Raw genomic sequence first — 6,713 nt, 5'->3', positions numbered from 1 at the left:
TCCCATGGACTGCAAGAAGATCAAACCTCTCCATTCTGAAGGAAATCAGCCCTGAGTGCTCACTGGAAGGACAGATTGTGAAGCTGAGGCTCCAATACTTTGGCCACCTCATGAGAAGAGGACCCCCTGGAAAAGACCCTGATGTTGGGAAAGATTGAGGGCACAAGAAGAAGGGGACAACAGAGGACGAGATGGTTGGATAGTGTTCTCGAAGCTACCAGCATGAGTTTGACCAAACTGCGGGAGGCAGTGGAAGACAGGAGTGCCTGGCGTGCTCTGGTCCATGAGGTCACAAAGAGTCGGACACGACTAAATGACTAAACAACAACAACAACAATGGCAGCCTTCAGCAATGCAGTGCCCTCTGGACGTTTTAGACAACAGTTCTAAACTAGGGCTGATGGAAGTTGGAATCCAAGCAGGGGTGGAGAAAGTCAGCCGCCCCGGGTGTCATCACTGAGGGGGGTGACGTTCGGTGCACCACCCGCCTGCGACTCCCAAGCCTACCCCGGCTGTCGGCGGAAGGGGCAGTGCTGCGCCCCTTTGCCGGCGCCCTTCCCCCTTCATTTTGACAGCTCAGGAGAGGCTTGGGAGTCACAGGTGGGTGACGCACCATTGCCCCCCGCTCCCAGACTGCTTCCAGGGGGGGGAGAGCCTCCCCATAGCTGTCAAAAGGAAGAGGGAAGGGAAGAAGGCTGCTGTCAAAGAGGCTCGGCTCCCCACGTCACCCCCAGGAAGCAGCCCGCCATGGGCGGCTCATTCCACCCACCATGGGTGACTTGCTCTGCCCCAATGGGTGGCTCAACCTCTGGGACGCTTGCCTCGGCGCCCTCCTGGGACTCTCGACCCGCCCCCCTGGGTGCCAGAGTGGCTAGCTCCACCCCTGAGCCCAAGACATTTGAGGACACTGTATTGGTGGAGGCCAATATAGTTGAGCTTTTTTCCCAAGAGCTCCAAAAGAAAAAAGAAGTTTCTGAGCTATTTTTAAGGAGATTCGCTGAAAAAAATCAACGCTTCCAACATGGTTTGCCATACACCTGGGTTTTCCTGGAAATTTTCACTGATTTTCAGAAATTCTGCCCGGACGCTATTCCCAACAGATGAATCCTGGATATGTCATGGAAATTCCAGGTCTATGGCAGCCCTAGCATATCAATGCTGTTCAAGGATCTGAATGGCCTCCAACAAAAATTGTGCTGTGGACAAGGATTGGGAAAGATTGTCATAATCTTGTTTATTATGTATTAAGAACATTTATAGCCCAGGGGCAGATGGGGCTCATCAACCTGGGAAGGTAGCCCATCTAGGAGTAGCAGATAGAAAGATCTAGGGCTGGGAAGCGGACATTTCACAATAACACCCCATCTTCCAGTGCCTTCATCAATCACCACTTAAAATAAATAATCTTCCTATATGTATGGTATGTTAATTTTCCCCTTTTTTTGTCAGCTACCTTGACCACCTGTTCTCAAAGGAAAGGAAAGGAAAACTCTTGACATCAGCAACAGAAAAAAATAAACAGGAGGAATGGGAAGGGAAGAATCTGTAGGATAAATAAAAAAATTCTGCCTATGAAATAGTTAGCTTCAAAGAGTGAGCAAAGACTCATGGGGAAACCACAAGAAGACAAGGTGAATGAAGAAAAGGACGTGCTGTAGGTATAAAAGAGTAACTGAACTGTAAGCATATATATGATAATAGCAAATTTCCGAAGAAGAGGAACGAAAGGATGTAGATACTGATAAATAAAAAAGCAGGGAGTCTAAAATAAAATCTTGAGGAAATCTTGATGGATTTCGGAAAAGAGGAGAAATTATGACTGGGTCTCCATTAAGGGATATAAACACAATAAAAGCAAAACGGAGTCAGAGCAGAACCCTGAAAGTCAAGAACATACAAAGAAGAACAGAATGATAAATAGTATTGAAACATGGTGTAGATGAAGGAAAATACTGGTGCTGCTCTCTTGGTAGATTAGAAAAAAAGTTAAGAAAGGTAAATAGCTTCTGTTGAATGGTAAACCCAGAAGCCAGAATGGCAAATATCAAAAAGAAAATTACATTTTTGAAAACCCAAACACTAAGAGAAAATAACATGTGAGAAATACACGAGGTGGGGAGAAGAATGGAAGAAGCAAAGAAGGTTCAGGAAGAAGTCATAAATAAACAAAGATTGGTCAACAAAAGTAGAGGAATGAATAGCAGCTGTGTGTGTGTGTGTGTGTGGAATTGACTCAAAATTTAGTTTTGCATTATCCAAAATATGATGCAATCAATCAAGTTTTTATTCTAATTATATTTATAGTTCCTTCTTTCATTTCTATTCTTAATGCAACATTTTAATACAAATTATTGGTGACGGGGAATGAGCCCCTTGATGAGTTAGAGATGAGGGAAGAGAATCAACTGTGGACAAGAGATGGCAAGGAGAAGAGGAGTGAAAAGAATCCACTTTGAGAAATTAGATCGTTTCACAAACAGAAGCAGAAGAGGAATCAAACATAAATGTTTATTGGAGAAAAGTAACACATGCTTGGGACCTGTGTCATGAACGTCCACTAGCCCAAGTACTTGAATGAAGTTCGTGGCTGCTTACCCAGTCCCGGGGTGGGTGGTGGTTGCAGCCGAGCTCAGTAGGCCAAAATCCCTGGAGAGCAGCACTAGGCATGGTGGCCGGCATTTGGGGTTCTCCACCTGGCCAGTTTTTCAATTTTGGTCAATTTGGCCAGACTGGGTGGGCATTGTTTGTGTGTGGAGCAGGCTTCATTTGGGTCAACCCCCAGCCAATAAGAGCCAGCTGCGCCTGACCTCAGAACCACAGTCGGCCGAAGAACACCGTCTCTGCTCACTTCTTATTTAGTCATATTGTGGTTTTGTATGCTATCCTTCCTTCCTTCCTTCCTTCCTTCCTTCCTTCCTTCCTTCCTTCCTTCCTTCCTTCCTTCCTCACTGTGTTTATCAACTTTGTGTTGGTTCTATAATGGTTGCCGTGTTCAGAGCTGGGAAGGAATTTGCTTGCAAACAGATTGGCCCCATTTGCAGATGTTGTCTTCACCATAGCAATGGTCATGACTTTGGCAGATAAGGCAACTCTTTTAGTCTAACATCAGGTGGGGGTCTGAAGTGGTACATCAACCCAACCTCAAGAGAGGTGGGTTCACAGGGTATCCTGTTTGAAGGGTCTACATGGAAGTCTCTGTCCAAAAGCCAGGGCATTCAGTTGATAGGACATAGAGCTGTCTTCAGCTGCCTGAGATGGTCATCTGTGTAGATCTTTGTCTTGTAGATGGCCCATTAATCCTAGGCTCAACCCTGTCATGCCTCAGCCCTCCACCAAGAGGCTGAGAAGGATATACACCCAATGCCTAAGCCAAATCCTGCCTACATCTGCAATCAATAAAGTTGTGGCCAATTTTGAAATCCCAGAATGTTGTCTTGTCCAGTTTATTCGCCTTTCTTAGGTTAGGCCTTGGTCCCTAAGGAGGGGTCACTGTGAGTGGGTCCACAGTGCAATGAAAAAAATAAGTGAAGGGTGATGGAGAAAAACAATGAGAACGAACCGAAGATTGAGAGAATCAATTGTTGTAGAACGAGCAAACAGTGAAGCAGCCTCCTTAGGAAATAATGCAGAACAAATAGGAGAAAACAGTGAAGTTAACTGAGAAAGAAAGAAAACAGGACCAGTGTCAAGTAGATCAAGAATGCATGAAAGAAGAGGGAAAGAGTCAAGAGAAGCAAGGAAGAGATCTACGTGGAATGGCAACCACTTGCGAGAAGCGGAATCGTCTGCTGTTTAGAAATGGAAGCCAGCAAAGTACAGTGTTGTCTTTGGGATGTTTCTTACATTTCAAAATCCAGGCCATTTGTCTCTCAGGAACAGAGAGGGCCTAGGGCACTCAATGAAGGCCAGGAAGAACACAGCACTCATCCTGTCGATTTAAAGTCTGCAAATGCACTGTAAAGGTGGGCCTTATAGATAGAGCACATAATCACCTTTTTCTGGTTTGAGAAGAACCCCAGTATCTTAGCTCTTCATCACATTCTCTATTGTAGGATTTAGAAGAGATTTAAGAGCATTTCTCGCTTGGCTTCTCCAGCAGCAGGAAAGATGAGGGAAAGAAATTGCGAGGGAAGAGCTTGCTGTGTTTTGATAACTGGTAGCGGTGGGTTTGCCTTTCTGCATTTCTGCAGTACGGGATGGCTGAACCTTCTTTTCATTTCAGAATATTCTGGTGTGCATATGTTCAGGGGCATCTTAAGCATATCTGGCGCCGTGGTGCAAAGCTCCCTCTGGTGCCCCCCCCCCCCGTTTCCCAGAGGTTTTTTTAGGGAGGACGGTGCTGCCAGTAGGGCTGGAGGAGGTGGGCAGAGACTGGAGGGCACCTCCTCCGGTGGAGATGAGGCAGATGCTGGACGCTGTGCCTCCTGGCTCAGCTGGCCACTTCATGCCACAGTGGCCACGGCAGATGGAGGCTCCAGGTGCGGCGCTGCTTCGGCGCAGCATGGCAGAGGCGGGCAAGGGTGACGAGCTCTGCCTCTTCCCTGGCACCCTCCAGAATTTGGTGCCCTGGCGCCCCGTGCCACTAGCCTCTATGGGTAAGAAGGCCCTGCATACATTGGTATGTGAGCAACTGCACTGAAGAAGAAGAAGAAGAAGAAGAAGAAGAAGAAGAAGAGGAGGAGGAGGAGGAGGAGGAGGAGTAATAGTTTGGATTTGATATCCCGCTTTATCACTACCCTAAGGAGTCTCAAAGCGGCTAACAATCTCCTTTCCCTTCCTCTCCCAAAACAAACACTCTGTGAGGTGAGTGAGGCTGAGAGACTTCAGAGAAGTGTGACTGGCCCAAGATCACCCAGCAGCTGCATGTGGAGGAGCAGGGACGTGAACCCGGTTCACCAGATTACAAGTCCACCATTTTTAACCACTACACCACACTGGCTGTCCTAAGGCAATGGCCCATAAAATAGGCCTTTGTCTTTCACAATGTCAGACCCTCTTTGCCAGGGATAGTCCCGGATTTACAGAAGCCGTTCCAGTTTCTGATTTGATCCCGAAATGTCTCGCTTTTCCTTAGGAGGTCCCTATTTCCATTGGAGGAATGTTGGAGGATATGCAACTTTCTGGTCGTGTTGATCAGCACTCTGCCTCATCCCCTGGTTGCAATGAGGTAATAAGTAATTTCTAAGCCACACTCCTAATGCTCCCCCCTCCCTGCTTCCTTCAAACCACCAGTGGAGCAAGTAAGGAATGGCTGTGGTCCATCAAGGAGGCTGCTGATTAACTTCTGGACTAAAGAACACATCAATTAAGAGGCACATTTTTGGAGTAGATATGCTCAGAAATAGGTATCTCAACAGAATGAAGGGAATTGTGGATGAGCTTCCAAGTTCTTGTTGCGTTTTCTTGAACTAAGAAGCAGTTACAGGGGGAAGTGGGGAGCCTGCTGTCTGTATTGGAAGAGCTCGTTTCAGTTTGCCTACAAATAGATGGAGCTATCCCACCACCACCTGGCAGTAGGAACATTTCTTGACTTATTCAGAACCAATTTAAAACATTTCAGACCCGGGGTGCCAACTTGAATAAAATATTGAGGAGTGGGGAACAAGTAAGCCCCTCCCCACATAATCAATTGCAAGTCTCGGCACACACACACCGTTTGAATGGCAATACCCATCAATTTGGGGGTGGTGATCCTTTCAAAAAATTTATTGTGGGTGGGCAAAGAGACCTTGGCCCCTAGGCATTGGCTCCTATGATTCAGACCCTATCATGCCCATCAGTAGAGAAAGTACAGGGTCCAGCCCCTGTGTGATGGCCTGGGATTCGGACTCAGATGCTGAACCTGAGGGATCCCAGCCTGCACAGGATTTCCCACCTCCAGAACCAGCTAAGCTGGGGCTGGGGCATGAGCCTTAAGGGTCCTCACCTGTGCTGGATCCTCAGGTGCAGGCACCAGCTGAGTCTGCTCTGGCTCCTGAGGTGATGGAGGACCCATTGCCTGCAGGTGCTCCACTCGCAGCCCCGTCAGAGGAAGCTGAGGTTGCCTCTGGGTCCGGTAACCCTCCAGCCTCTCCTGAGCTGCAGAGCCTCCGAGCAGAGAGGCTGAGGGAACTAAGTTCCCGCAGGATAAGTGCTTGCCTCCAGGCTAGGAGAAGCGAGTCACCAGAGGATTGGGGCCACCCTATGCCCCAGGGCAGATAAAAGCCGGCCAGCCCAGTCCCAGGTTGCGGGAGCAACATTGTTGGTTGCTAGTTCCTGCCTGAACCCTGCCCTGCTTTCCTGCCTGAGCTTCTGATCTGCCCTGGCTCCCTGCTTGCATGCCTGTTCCTGACTTCACCCTGCTCCCTGCCCTGCACCCAGCTTCGGCTACTACGGACTGCCTCCACGTTGCACCTTTGACCATGGACCAGACTTGGACCTCACCTCTCAGGTAAGCCGTGGGACCAGCACACCCTGTGAGCTTCTGAGCTCCTCACACAACAATCCTATTTCTTTACCCCCTTCCACATGCTTTCAAGTGTCCAAGTCTCCGACCTGAAGAAATCTCTCACGTTGGGAAGTCTCTTACTTCCTACTTTGATGTGTTCCTCAGAAATAGAACTATTGTTGCATTAATTTGCATCGTTCATTGTACTGTCCTATATATTAAAATATTTATGCTCCTCTTCTGTCTTGTTTCTAATATCTCTTGATGTAAACTGCCTATGTGGAAA

This window comes from Podarcis cretensis, assembly GCF_951804945.1.
Source record: "Podarcis cretensis genome assembly, chromosome: 10".
NCBI classification, from domain to species: domain Eukaryota; kingdom Metazoa; phylum Chordata; class Lepidosauria; order Squamata; family Lacertidae; genus Podarcis; species Podarcis cretensis.
The sequence above is the reverse complement of the archived record's forward strand: the minus strand, read 5'-3'. Positions refer to the sequence as shown.